This window comes from Musca autumnalis, unplaced genomic scaffold, assembly GCF_047663935.1.
Source record: "Musca autumnalis isolate F117 unplaced genomic scaffold, ASM4766393v1 scaffold_1, whole genome shotgun sequence".
In the NCBI taxonomy this organism is placed as follows: Eukaryota; Metazoa; Arthropoda; class Insecta; order Diptera; family Muscidae; genus Musca; species Musca autumnalis.
The window spans coordinates 290,102,290-290,116,751 of record NW_027411644.1 but is presented as its reverse complement, the minus strand read 5'-3'; the positions used below and the strand labels follow the sequence as shown (position 1 = coordinate 290,116,751).

Genomic DNA, 14,462 nt, shown 5'->3' with positions numbered 1-14,462 from the left:
TTTGGAAGTAAAACACTTTCCGACTGAATTTCGTCGGTAGAAGTCTACATTTCGATTGTGAAAGATGTGAAGTCAATATCCCACCAAAATGACTGAAATTTATTATTTAGTATTTCATTGGGTTATAAAATGTTTTAGGAAAGAATTATTAGTATAGAAGCGTACCTCTTTATTTACGGTATTTTTTAGGTTTTAACCACATTATCTTACTGAAATATTGAAATTTGGCATTTACCCAGCAAAAATTCGGATCCATTAGTCATTACGTAACCCATTACAAAGTAATGTAAGCAAGCTTCTTTTCCCATTACAAGTAATCTGAAAAGTAATGGGATACTTCCTAAAAAAATTTCAAGGCAAACCTACTTACTTTGCTCCTCACTAAGTAATGAGGACCTTGGCACAGTGAGTGGGTGCCCGACTATAAATCCTCGGGTTGTGTGTTCAACGCTTACTGTCGGCACGCGAGTTTTTTTTTTTTTAAATTAAAAAATAACAGTTCGTGGTGCACATGTGCACTGCACATTTAAGTACTTAAGCAACCCTCAATGTTCGTGTGCGTGGCATAGTATGTAGTGTCTTTGGCTAGAAATCAGAGGGGTCGTGTGTTCAACTCGCACAACGAGCGAAATAAAATAAAGTAAAATAAAAGTAAGAAGTGTGATGAAATTAAAAAAAAAATCTCTACATCAACTGCTCTAAAAATATAATTTTTTTCAACTTACTTTTCAACTTCTAGTGGCCACAGAATAACTGGTTATTCTAGTGGTCATAAAATAACTACAAACTGAGTGCGACATGCCCTTGTGTTTTTAACTCTCACCCTCTTTCCATTTTATCCAAAAATGATTTATATGAAAAGTTATGGCGGACTGGATTTGTCGGTTCCCAACTGCTACGTTATAGAAATGTTCGACTTCTATTAGCAGGTCAAAGACTTCTTTGATTTTTGCATTTTTAAAGTTCAATCAATAAATGATTGTACATTTATTTCCTGACTATGAATTTCTGATGTCTGCTACCTTTGTGTAAAATGACTGTGTAGTAATTTTATCAATGGATGAAAACAAATCTCTGTAATTAATCACGCACACGTATACGAATCATTCCAAATTAAAACCGAAAATAGTCAATAATTATAGTTGAGCCACACCATTAATTGGTGGGTGTTAACAATCCTTGACATTTTACATTCTATCAAACTATTTAGTTTGTATGTATATTTTCACCAATTCAATACCAAGTATTAGTGACCATTTACTGTAAGCCTAAACACAATATTCATTCACTTCCAAAGCGTCATTACAATTTTTCAAACAAAGGATTTCGAAAAAAAAAATAACTAACGTTTTGAATGATGTGTGTTGACACACATAATTATTGCTGACATTTGACATTCCATGCACAAAAGTCATCATTAGGAAATATAAATAAAACGTTGTATCGTCATCATAGTGAGACCCCGGAAAAGTTGTTGTTTCTGTGTGTGCTGTTGTTGTGTTTCATTCTCTTCTATTTTCATTTCAATGTTGAACAAATTGTGTAAGGCTTGTTTGTCAATTCAAATCCCTGGTGCTTACATACATTTGTACAATGCATAATGATGAATGAATGAATGTTGAAAATCCTAGTTTTCAACTAAAAGTATTTTGTTATGTTGTAGTATGTGTTTGGTTTTTTCTTCTTCTTTCTTTTGCATAGAGTTACGCACTAATTTGAAGAGCATTGTAAATGACACAAGGGCAACAGTAGTTAGCAAGGACATATTTTGTTATTTACAGACACACATTTGTATACATATGTATGTATGTACTCGTAGTTATGTATCAAATAGGAGAGCTAAATTGAACTATTTTTGCATGCAGGCATTCGAATGTGGAAATAATGGAAACTATCAGGATATGTAAGCAATTAAAATGGAAGAAATAGAATGATTTAAGAAAGAGAGAAAGACTTTAATTCTTAAATTAATAGAGATTATGTCGATATGTTTCTCTAATTTGTTGTAAGTAGATCTGTGTAAATATTTACTAATTTACTTAGCTGGCCATTTACAGAACATTGGTTCCATAAGCCGAACTAACACAAAAACAATCTCATCATTCTTCTCTATTTGTTGCTTATTTTGTCAATTCAAGATATCGGATTTTCTGATTTCGTCTTCCACTTGTTGACTCCACTTAAGCTTTGGCCTTCCAGTTCTGCGTGTACCACCATGGGCCGTATTTAAACGCCTTTTTAGGTTCATAAGGCGTCAATTTTCGCCGTCAACGCAGATTGTGCTATAGATTTTTCGGAGAATTTTCCTCTCGAATACACCAAGCACTGCCTTGCCTGTTTGTATGGTTCGGAACCATTAGCACAGGTAGTATCAGTGTTTTGTACAGCGTTACCCAGCAAAATTTGAAGGAAGGGGTTCCATGCGATGACCTGATTTCATGCCATCTTTTGCATTGGTTGAAAAGAAGTCGCGAAAGATCCGATCTTTTCATTAGCATTTGAACCAATGCAAAAGAAGTCGTGACAGATCCGATCTTTTCATAAGCATTTGAACCCATTCCATTGATACAATAAAGATGAATTTTGTGTTTTTATTTATTCATTTTTTTTCTAAATATATAAGATTAATTATTTACAATAGGCTTGATGTTGTCGGAGACTCGAAATCACAACCAACGTTGTTAAAACTATCGTCGTAATGATAATGTCATTGCAAAGGGTTGGTGAAAATGACATGTCAAAGCATTAGTGGAAATGACATGCCAAAGCATTGGTGAAAATGACATGTTTTGAATCCAAAAGTGAATAGCATCTTTTGGGGTCCACGCTCATATAAATTTCATCGATGAAAATGCTAAAAAGATGACATGCTAGCTCACTTGCACCCATGATTGAATGGCATCTTTCGCATCGAACATTTTGCTGGGTAGTTCTGTTTGACTAGATGTGCCTTTATTCTTAAACGGCTTACTTAGCCCAAAGTAACATCTATGGGCCAACACTAGTTTTCTTCTTATTTAAACAAGGATGTTGTTTGTTGTGCTTATGATGATGCCGTGGTAGACGAAGTCTTTTACTACCTCAAACATTTTAGGTACCAACATTCGCAATTGTTACGAGATCTGTGTACGTATAAGCAAGAATCATGTGATTATTTGTATAAATTTCCCCACCTATTTAGAATTTGGCATCTCGTATAACCTTTTCCAACAGGACGTTGCAGATATCACAGGCCGTCTACTTGGTAATAAACTGTTCGGAGAGTTTCGTTCCTATTTTAACTGAGGACCGAGTGTCAGTTAATGTCATCTTACAAAGCCGAATGAGCTTTGCGGAAATACCAAAAACAGACATGGCTTGGAATAAATACTTTTGAACATAGGGGGCTGTCGAAGGCTGCTTTATAATCGACAAAATGATGGTAGATGTCGATTTGCATTGCTTGGGTATTTCCAGGATTTTCCGCAGGATAAATATCTGGTCGAGGGCGGATTTTCCAGGTGCAAAGCCGCACTCATATGACCCAATTATTTCATTGTCATTGGCTCTAGTCGGATTTAAAAAAAAAATAGATTTTAAAATAATCGTGTATTAAAAAAAATTAATAATGGTGGATTTAGTTCGCAAGAGAAGTTGTTCGAGTTTAGGTAGTGCCAAAGAAATTCTCGATGAGAGTGCTTCTTAGGACACGTATCTATTTGAGGGAACAATTGACACTTGGGTATAAAAAGTTTTTTGTTGGAAAACAAAAAAACAAGGGAACTGATGAGGATCTGTGGCGAGATGCGAAGCTATAGTCTTCCCAGCCTTACCCCTTAGTAAACATCACCAATTTTCCCACTAATAAATTAAAGTTGTTTTAATAAGATATTGCAACAACAACTATGTGATTAAGCCTGACTATTTTGAAAAGCAAATTAGAAGTCGTCATTCCAAATAAAAATGTCAACCCTCCTAAAAAAAACAATTTTTAAAATTATCGTGGATTTAAAAAAGATTAATAAGATTTAAAAAAATTAAAAAGCGTGGATAAATACTCTTGGATTAAAAAATTAATAAATATTAGTGGATTTATTTTGAAAAAAAAAAATATTTTCAAAATAATCGTTAATTTAAAAAAAAAATATTAAAAATAATCGTGGATTTAAAACAAATAATTTTGGGTGCTACCGTGGTGCAATGGTATGCACACCCGCCTTGCACGCTAAAGGTCGTGGCTTCGATTCCCCGGCCAGGCAACATCAAACATTTTTCAACGGTGGCAAAATACCCCTCAGTAATGTTGGCGACATTTCCTGAGTATTTCAGCCTTGTAAAATGTCCCTACAAGTGGTGTCGTAGACACGCCTTTCGGACTCGGCGATAAACAGTAGGTCCCATATCATTGCGCCGATTCATATTGGGGTGCACTCATTGATATGAGAGAAGTCTCCCTTGTCCCGTATGGGATGTTTGTAGAACAATTATATATTAATTTTGAAAATAGTAGTGGATTTAGAAAAAAAAAAAATAATTTTGAAAATAGTAGTGGATTTAAAAAAAACGGTGGATTAAAAAAAATAATTTTGAAGGTAGTCGGGGATTTTTTAAAAAATAAAATAATCATGGATTTAAGAAAATAATTATTAAAATAATCTTGGATTTAAAAAAAAATAGTTTTTAAAATAATCGTGAATTTAAAAAAATAAATAATCGTGGATTTAAAAAATAATAATTTCTAAAATCGTGTGTTTTTAAAAAATCACTTCTAAAACAATTGTGGATTTAAAAATAGAAAAAATTAAATATTCAAGGATTAAAAAAAATTAAATAACAGTGGATTTAAAAAAAATTAAAAAATTGTGGATTAGGAAAAATTAAATAATCGTGGATTTAAAAAAAATAATAATTCGGGGATTTAAGAAAAGTAAAGTTATCGTGGCTTTAAAGAATATTTGCAATTTGATGGTGCACTTTTGGTCCTTACCCTTTGGCGCAGTCGTGGATTTGTTAAAGAGTATTTTTTTCCAGCGTCTCTCAATCGTGGATTCATTAAAGAGTATTTTTTTCCAGCGTCTCTCAATCGTGGATTCATTAAAGAATATTTTTTCCAACGTCTATCAGTCGTGGATTTTTTAAAGAATATTTTTTCCAAAGAATATTTTTTCCAACATCTTTCAGTAGTGGATTTTTTAAGGAATATTTATCCAACATCTATCAGTCCTGAATATTTTAAAGAATATTTTTCCAACGTCTACCAGCCGTGGATTTTTTAAACAATACTTTTCCAACGTCTATCAGTTGTGGATTTTTAACGAACATTTTTTTCTACTTCTTTTAGTCGTCGATTTTTAAAAATTATTTTTTCCAACGTATATTATTCGGTGATTAAAAAAAAATTCAACGTCTATCAGTCGTGGATTTTTAAAAATTATTTTTTCCAACGTATATTAGTCGTTGATTTTTAAAAAATATTTTTTTTTTCAACATCTATCAGTAGTGGATTTGTTAAAGAATATTTTTTTCAAAGAATATTTTTTCCAACATCTTTCAGTAGTGGATTTTTAAGGAATATTTATCCAACATCTATCAGTGCTGAATTTTTTAAAGAATATTTTTCCAACTCTACCAGCCTTGGATTTTAAAAAATCTTTCCAACGTGTATCAGTCGTAAATTTTTAAAGAATATTTTTTTAACTTCTTTTAGTCGTGGATTTTTAAAAACTATTTTTTTTCCAACGTATATTAGTCGTCGATTTTTAAAGAATATTTTTTTTCAACGTCTTTATAGTCGTGGATTTTACAAAGAATATTTTTTCTAACGTCTATCAGTCGTCGATTTTATAAAGAATATTTTTCTAACGTCTATCAGTCGTCAATTTTATAAAGAATATTTTTTCCAACGTCTATTAGACGTGGATTTTTAAAGAATATTTTTTTCTACGTCTATCAGTCGTGGATTTTTTTTAAGAATATTTTTTCCAACGTCTATCAGTCGTGGATTTTTTAAAGAATATTTTTTCCAACGTCTATCAGTCGTCGATTTTATAAAGAATATTTTTTCCAACGTCTATCAGTCGTGGATTTTTTTAAAAATATTTTTTTCCAACGTCTATCAGTCGTGGATTTTTAACGAATATTTTTAAAACGTCTATCAGTCGTGGATTTTTAAAGTATATTTTTTCCAACGTCTACCACTTGTGGATTTTTTAAAGAATATTTTGTCCAACCTCTATCAGTCGTGGATTTTTTAATGAATATTTTTTTCCAACGTCTAGCACTTGTGGATTTTTTAAAGAATATTTTGTCCAACCTCTATCAGTCGTGGATTTTTTTATGAATATTTTTTTCACTCTCTAAGAGTCGTGGATTTTTAAAGAATATTTTTTCCAACGTGTATTACTTGTGGATTTTTTAAGAAATATTTTTCCAACGTCTCTCAAGGTCCCAAAATTTTTAAAGAATACTTTTTCCAACATCTATCAATCGTGGATTTTTTAAAGAATATTTTTCCAACGTCTCTCAAGGTACCAAAATTTTTAAAGAATACTTTTTCCAACATCTATCAATCGTGGATTTTTTAAAGAATATTTTTTCTAACGTCTATCGTTTGTGGACTTTTAAAGAATATTTTTTCCAACGTTATCATCGTGGATTTTAAAAAAAAATATTTTTTCGAACTTGGATTTTTTAAGATTTAAGATTTTTTAAAGATTTTTTTAAGAAATTTTTTTCGAACGAGGATTTTTAAAGAATATTTTTTCCACCTTCTATCATTTGTGGATTTTTAAAGAATATTTTTTCCAACGTCTATCAGTCGTGCATTTTTTAAAGAATATCAGTCGTGTTTGCTCCTCAAAACGACCGTACATCCAAGACCCTCTATGAATGTCTTCCATCAATCACTTCGTGATCAACTTGGTTTCTTGTTTTCTGACCTGGTGGCAGCCAGGTGCTCTTATGAATGTCGAGATGCCAAAATCTGGTGCTGCTAAATACCATGTTGTTTTCTTGCTGCGACGTCTATCAGGCTCATTCCGTTGCCAGATGTTACATTATAGGGACTGAATTTTTCGACTGTTGAACCAAAAATGTTCTCCTTTCCAATTTTGGCATTAAAATCGTTTAGAATAATTTTTTTTCCAGAAGTTCGTAAAATATATTTACTTTGGTCTGCTTGTCCTTGTCTTCGGTGGGGGCATGGACGCAAAAAAGACTGATATTGAATAAATTTAGCTTTTATGCAAATTGCGGCAAGTCTTTCATCCACTGAGGGTGAAGCTGAAGACCAGGTGTCCTAACTTCCAACTAACTATAAATCATCAACCAAACTCATGCTTTAATACAGTGCGTAACCTTTTTGATTTTTTCCTATATCTTTGTATGAATATAATACTAAACCACATAGTTTCTGCTGTGTATTACTGTGAAACGTAGCAGCGGCTTATAAATTAGAAAGTTTCATTCATTCATTTTATCCGGAGTCGGAGTCGAGTTATTTTTTTCGACTTAGACTCCGACTCCAGCAAAATTGCTCGACTGCGGCTCCGACTCAGAAACCCTGCTTATTATGAGTGAACGCTCAGTACATGTTAGCTCACTACCTTCAACGGGTGTTTAAGGCAGTTCCCCAGGTGACACCACTCAGAGGTCAATGTCCACTTGAGATTTATAAAATAATTGTTGGTCCCTAAAACGATTGTGGACAAGGGTAGTGGTATAGGTCGGCCCGGTCTCGACTGATGATAATACCAATTCACATTTAATTATATTTATTAATATTAAATATTATATAATATTAAAATATTTACTTACTACATTATCCTTTCATAATTTGACACTTAACAAGCAACGCTTCTCTATTTTTAGGTAAGCTACAAATTCAATGGACATTCAACCCAGAATTTTTAATATAACTTTGGAAAGATTTTTTGCAATTGTTCCTACTTCTTAGAATCAAATAAGAAAAGAATCTTATAAAGGTAAGAATATTACAAATAAAATTCAGTGGCAACCGCTTTTTATCCTTCAGTATGATTTTCTTAAGTAATTAAAGAAGTTAAAACAATACGGATTTTCTCTTACCTCATAATCCTTTGATACAAATCAGCTTTTTAGGAATTCATATTTCTTCTTGGGTAAATCATAACATGCTTGAAAGCAAGGACGTTTATAGAAACGAAGTATTGTTGATTCATGTTTTGTTAATGTTCGTCATTGTGAAATGGAACAATAATATTTTTTTTCTACATTACATAATGACATTTTTCCAAGAACATATTTCAGGTTAATGTGAGGTTTCGCAGTAACTTCTATTACTGAAATTGAGCTTAGTTTGCAGGTGTACTCAATATTATTGTTTTAACATTTTAAATGTGATACAGTTTCCATTTATTGCTCTTCTGATTACAAATGACATACCTGAAAATACAAATTGCTATTGATATAAAATTGTTTGAAGAAAAGTTTATTATGTAGTTTTTTTTCTTCTGTTAAATGTTTGTTGATGTTTGTGATTTTATATCTCGCTACAATTCATTGCTTAAAAAATGTCTATCACAGAGTAGATGTTGTCTTTCTTTTTCAGATTAGCTCTTTGTATTTTTAACACGCTTTACAAAGTTCTCAATTTCTTTTAAAATAGGGAGTGTTAAAAATGGAGCTACATGTAAAATAAAATATTTACAACCAGCTTTCAAATATAAACATTATCTAATCACAAGGTACACTATAATCTCAATATCACACCAAAAATTTTGGCAGTATCCGAATTGCGGAGTAGTTACAAAAAAACACATAATTTTATGTTTAAATAATAAACTAAATTAACATTTATACAATAAGAATGCTTTTATAACATAAACGAATTTATATATAATGAAGAAAAAATTATTTAGTTCGGCCTTTTCGAACTTTTTATACCCTCCACCATAAAATATTTTGAACCAATGTGGAATAAGTAGTTTTGTTTCTGGTATAAAAATACCAATATCCACAACTTTAAATGGATAAGTTTTTGAACCACAAATACATAATTTTGTTATTTCTGTCAGCTAAAAACTTGAAAATACCTCAAATCGAGAAGCACCGTTTTATGAGTCATAATGTGGGTCCATTTTACTTATTATTTGATGGACAAGTGTTTAACTTTGTCCTTTGTCCACAATTTTTGGTGGATACGTTTTTTAACCACTTTGACTTTAAATTCAATATGACATTCAAATACCATGAATAGGACGATATTGGGCTATTCCAGGCATCAATCTATGTCCACAATTTTTGGTAGATAAATTGTTTGACCACTAGGTAGAGGTACTTCCAACAATTTAGATACTCTATGCGAGTATTTATAGAACGGTAAAATTGGCATATCGATAGTATTCATAATATCGTAAGCGAAAAGCATAGAATGCAAAGGAGCTTGAAAACTTAAATAAGCAAAAGAAAATTTAATAAATTTCTTTTGAATTCTATCTAACCGATTAATATACACAACTGTGACACAAATTGGAACTCAAAATCTATGCGGTGGAAAATTCCGGTGGTACCGGATCTATCCTCCAACACTATTTGTAATTAAGGTGTTCGGCATAATGAGAGCTATTTATAGTAACTTTATTTACACTATGCAACTCTGAAAATGCAAACAACTTCTGCATTTTTTGAAAGTACATATTCAGACTACAAAAACCCTAGTAGCGTTTTCTCCTGTCAGATCCTGTTCGGATTTTATGGCTTCATCTAAACCCGGCTAAAACTACAGTTGGCAATATTGTAGCCCTAAACTAGTTGAAAATATCTTTTGAACAGAACACGGAAGAAAAACTCCATCTAGTTCATCCTAATCGATAAAATATAGGACTTTTACATAACTGTCTAAATCCTGGTCAGTATATGCAAACCTATTGGGAGTTGAACAATGTAACCTTTTGCAAAAATCTTCCAAATAAAGTTCTCAGCAATTCTTCAGAACATTCTGAAACTCTAAATAATTCATGTTGCTTCAGCGGTATTTTTACAATACGTATGTATTTCAAAAACAGTTCACACCAACAATTTATTCTAGCATTTCGGATTTCACCACACTATTGACATATTTATTAAATCGTCGTTGAAAAATATACTGAAAACAACGTTATAGAGGCATTTCTGAAGAGTTGTGTATTACATTTCAGAGAATATTCATCGAAAAGAAAACATTAAGAAAAAATTAACGATTTTCGATATTTTATAAAATTTTATTCAATAAATGTTTCGAGTTCATTATTTCTCCAAATATTTTATTCTAGCCCAGAATTTCTTTAAAAAGTCAATATTTAACCATGTGTAGATGGGGCTGGATCTGACACAACAAAACCCAACTAGGGTTTTTGTCGTTTGGGTCTGTACTTTTAAAAAAAATCCTGACCCGCCATTTACAAATGCCAGTATTGGCAAGACAATAGCAAAAATACAAACTTTTTATACCCTCAGCATTTAAGCTAACGAGGGTATATACACTTTCATACGGCCAAAATGTGTCTCATCGAAATAATGGTATTAGACCCCAAGTATGTATGTCTGGCTGGCTGGTGCGCACGATAACTCTCGAACGGATCAACCGATTCAGTTCAAAATTTGGCTTTCGTAATATTTTGTCCAAACTTAGTATAAGTTCGAATATGGGTTATATCGGTCCACTCCTTCCGGTACCTCCCCCACAAAAGTTCGGAAATGTTCGGAAAATTTGTGTGCACGATAACTCTTGAAGGGAGTAACCGATTTGGCCCATATTTTGCTCATCGTGAAATTCCTACCAGACTTAGATGACGTTGCAATAGGGACTCAATCGGTCCACTCCTTCGTGCACCCCCCACACAAAATTTCGGAAAAGTTTAGTTTAGGGACTGCTCTCGAATCGCTTTGATTTTTGTTATGCCAACTGTATTCACTGTCCTCTATACGACAGTACAAGTTTCATCAAGGGCAAGTCCATATTTCTTCAGAAAATAGCCTAAAGTTGTAAAAAAATACCCCGTGTGTAGTGGTTGGAGCGCAAGATAACCCTCGAACGGATATGCTGATTCGGTCCAAAATGTGGCCTTCATAATATTTTGTGCCAACTTAGTTTAAGTTCGAAGATAAGACATATCGGTCCTTCAGGTACCTCCCCCACAAAAGTTCAAAAATGTTCGGACAAATTGTGCGCACGATAACTCTTCATGGGAGTGACCAATTTGGTCCATACTTTACACATCCTAATGTATCTACCAGATATAGATCAGGTTCGAATATGGACTATATTTGTCCATTCCTTCGGGTACCTCCCACACAAAATTTTGGATAAATTCACTTTAAGACCTGCTCTCGAATCATTTTGATTTTTGTTGAAGCAACTTGCATTCGCTTCCTCAATTACGACAGTAAAAGTTGTTTCAAGGGCAAGTCCATACTTCTTGAGAAAACAGTCCGAGAGTTGTAAAAAAAGCCCTATGGCACCACATGTAGCGGTTAGAGAGCTCGAACCGAGTACTGCGTTCGTCCACACTTTGGACATTGTAATATTTCTTCAAATATTAGATTAAATTCAAAAGTGGTGCCTATAGGTCCACTCCTTCCGGCACCACCCCCACAAAAGTTCGAAAATATTCGCTAAAATATATATATATATATATATATATATATATATATATATATATATATATATATATATATATATATATATATATATATATATATATCATAGATGAATCCACACAGGCTGAGGGTATATCTCTGTCGGCAAAGCCGACTGATACCTTTTTAATTGTTCACAAATACGTTTATACAATACGTATACCCAGCCAGCATTTTTTAAAATTTTTAATCAAATTTTAGTCTTTTCTAATCCGCCTGCACGATAAAAAATCTGGAATATGAGCTCATTTTCCGATCATAAATGACTCCGTTGTCGGGAGGAAAACGTAACCTCAGGCGACTCTTCTAAACAAATCACAAATGAGTCTTGATCTGCATTAGGTTCGAGTCATTTTTGTCCATTTTCTGATGGCATATAAAGAATTTTTCGAGTCGTATTTTAATCATTTATTGGTGATTTGTTGATTAATTTGTGACTCTTTTTCGAGTCTTTTTTGAGTCCTGTTCATAATCGTTTATGAGTCTTTAGCAAGTTATTTATAAGACGAAAAAAATTAAAAGAATTTTCTTTTTTATTCTTCCTTGTTTTTTTGTTTCTTTTCTTTGTGTTGTTTTCTTTTCTGCTTTATTGTGACTTTTAATTATCCCTTTAGAATACTGTTTCTTCATTCACTTTCTTCATTTAACTTGGCAAAACCTGGACATGTCGTCGGTGTCATGCTTAAGTGTTCCATACGCCATTTGCCCGTTTTGAGAAAATCGCATTTTAATGTTTTGCGTCACAACTGTGTGGAGCTGACTAAAGCAAATATTTATATTTTTTACTTAAAATATTAATAATGATATAAAGAACATATTTGCAAAAAACTTAGAGGAATATGTATTGGAATATAAAAGTTATAGAGATTTTTAAAAAAAAAGAATTTTTGTCGATTTGTTTCATATCTGCACTTATGACACAAATGTGAAATATTGTAAACACATGGAACAAAGTGACAAAAAATGTTTCCATATTTGCCTCAATAAATTAAATACTTCTAAATCGAAAATTAAAATTCTGATTTTTGAAGTGTGTTTTTAAACTTGTAAGTTTTAAAAATATTAATTTCATAACTGAAAAAAGTTTATGCTTTCCGGTCGAGGCGTGGATATCTCGGAAACTAGAGCAGATAGGAGAAAGCCGACTATAAATTCAGAAAGAGCTTACCGGAAAACCCTAGAAACCACCTGTATCTCAAAAAGTTAAATATGGCGTATGGAACACTTAAGCATGACACCGACGATATGTCCACAATTTTTGGTAGATATATTGTTTCACCACTAGAACCGCACATGCCAAAGTATAGCTAATTCGGTCTGAGATATAGTATCAAAAGTAGAGGTACCTCCAACAATTTAGAAAAATTAAATAAAATTGGTATATCGGCAAGCGAATAGCATAATATGCGAAGGAGGTTGAAATTTAAATAAGAGAAAGCAAATTTAATCGATTTCTTTTGAATTCTATCTAACCGATTAATATGCACATTAGAAAACTGTGACACAAATTGGAACTCAAAATCTACTCGAGTGGTAACCGGAACTATCCACCAACAAAATTTGTAATTAAGGTGTTCTGAATAATGAGAGCTATTTATGTCGAATGTCTCAAATGAACCTTAGAACCTATGCAACTCTGAAAATGCAAACAACTTCTGCATTTTTTAAAGTACATATTCAGACTACAAAAACCCTAGTAGCGTTTTGTCCTGTCAGATCCTGTTCGGATTTTATGGCCTCATAAACCCGGCTAAAAACACAGTTTTTGCATTTATCGGGTCTTTATCTCAGATATTGGCGATATTGTAGCCCTAAACTAGTTGAACTTAACTTTTGAACAGAACACATAAGAAAAGCTACATCTAGGGAATCAAAATCGATAAATTATAGAGAATTTTATATAACTGTCTAAATTCTGGTCAGTATATGCAAAACTATTGGGAGATGAACCAAGTAACATATTCCAAATAAAGTTCTCAGCAATTCTGCAGAACATTCTGAAACTCTAAAATGCTTACTTCATGTTGTTTCAGCAGTTGTTTTTCTTCACAATATAGAAGTAAACACTCCAAAATAACAATAACATTGATTGTTTATTCCAAATTTGCATATACCGTTAGACGAGAAAGTGTCAAAATTGAAATTTGTATACTCTGTTATTTATCGAGTTGAGTGCGCAATATTTAGTCATCATTTGAGGGTTATAAAATCGAAGTAAGCAACATGTAAAACGTGAAACACTAATATGGAGAAGAAAGACGAATGTAAATAGATTAATTTTCCAAAAAGAACAGAAAAAAATTCGGTCTAGGAACAAAGTTATCAACATATTTCTGTAGTGGAATTCTGTAACACATTCTTTGACTTATCGACAAAAGCCGGTAAAATTAGAATGCTTATAATTTCGTTAACTAACGAAATTATTCGGTAAGTTAACAACCAAAATAAACGTGATAGACATTATACAACAATTTCATGTTTATGTTTATTACATTCCAGCGATTTTTTTCCAAAAGAAAACATTAAGAAAAAATTAACGGTTTTGAATTGTGCACAATCTATACAAATTATGGAAATTTTTGATATTTTATAAAATTTAAGTGAATAAATGTAGTTTTTCGTAGTTATTTCTCTAGATATTTTATTCTTGCCCTTATCTACAAATTTGCTTCAGAGGTCAGATGATGATTCACATAGGTTTCAGAGATATAGCCCAGAATTTCTTTAAATAGCCAATAATTAACCATGTTTAGATGGGGCCATAAAATCCAAGCTGGATCTGACACAACAAAACCCAACTAGGGTTTTTTGTCGTTTGGGTCTGTACT

General features: G+C 32.3%; 2 protein-coding genes across 5 annotated transcripts in view; both read left to right on the top strand.

The window, feature by feature from the left end:
* Positions 1–14,462, top strand: part of LOC141389683 (octopamine receptor beta-3R-like) — an 825,473-nt gene that overhangs the window by 202,337 nt on the left and 608,674 nt on the right. The gene's annotated exons all lie outside the window — the stretch shown is intronic.
* Positions 1–14,462, top strand: part of LOC141392074 (octopamine receptor beta-3R-like) — a 557,224-nt gene that overhangs the window by 211,110 nt on the left and 331,652 nt on the right. Inside the window, exon 4 of the mRNA XM_073965033.1 lies at positions 7,849–7,961. The gene's annotated coding sequence lies outside the window, so the exon portion shown is untranslated. The remainder of the gene's footprint in view (positions 1–7,848; positions 7,962–14,462) is intronic.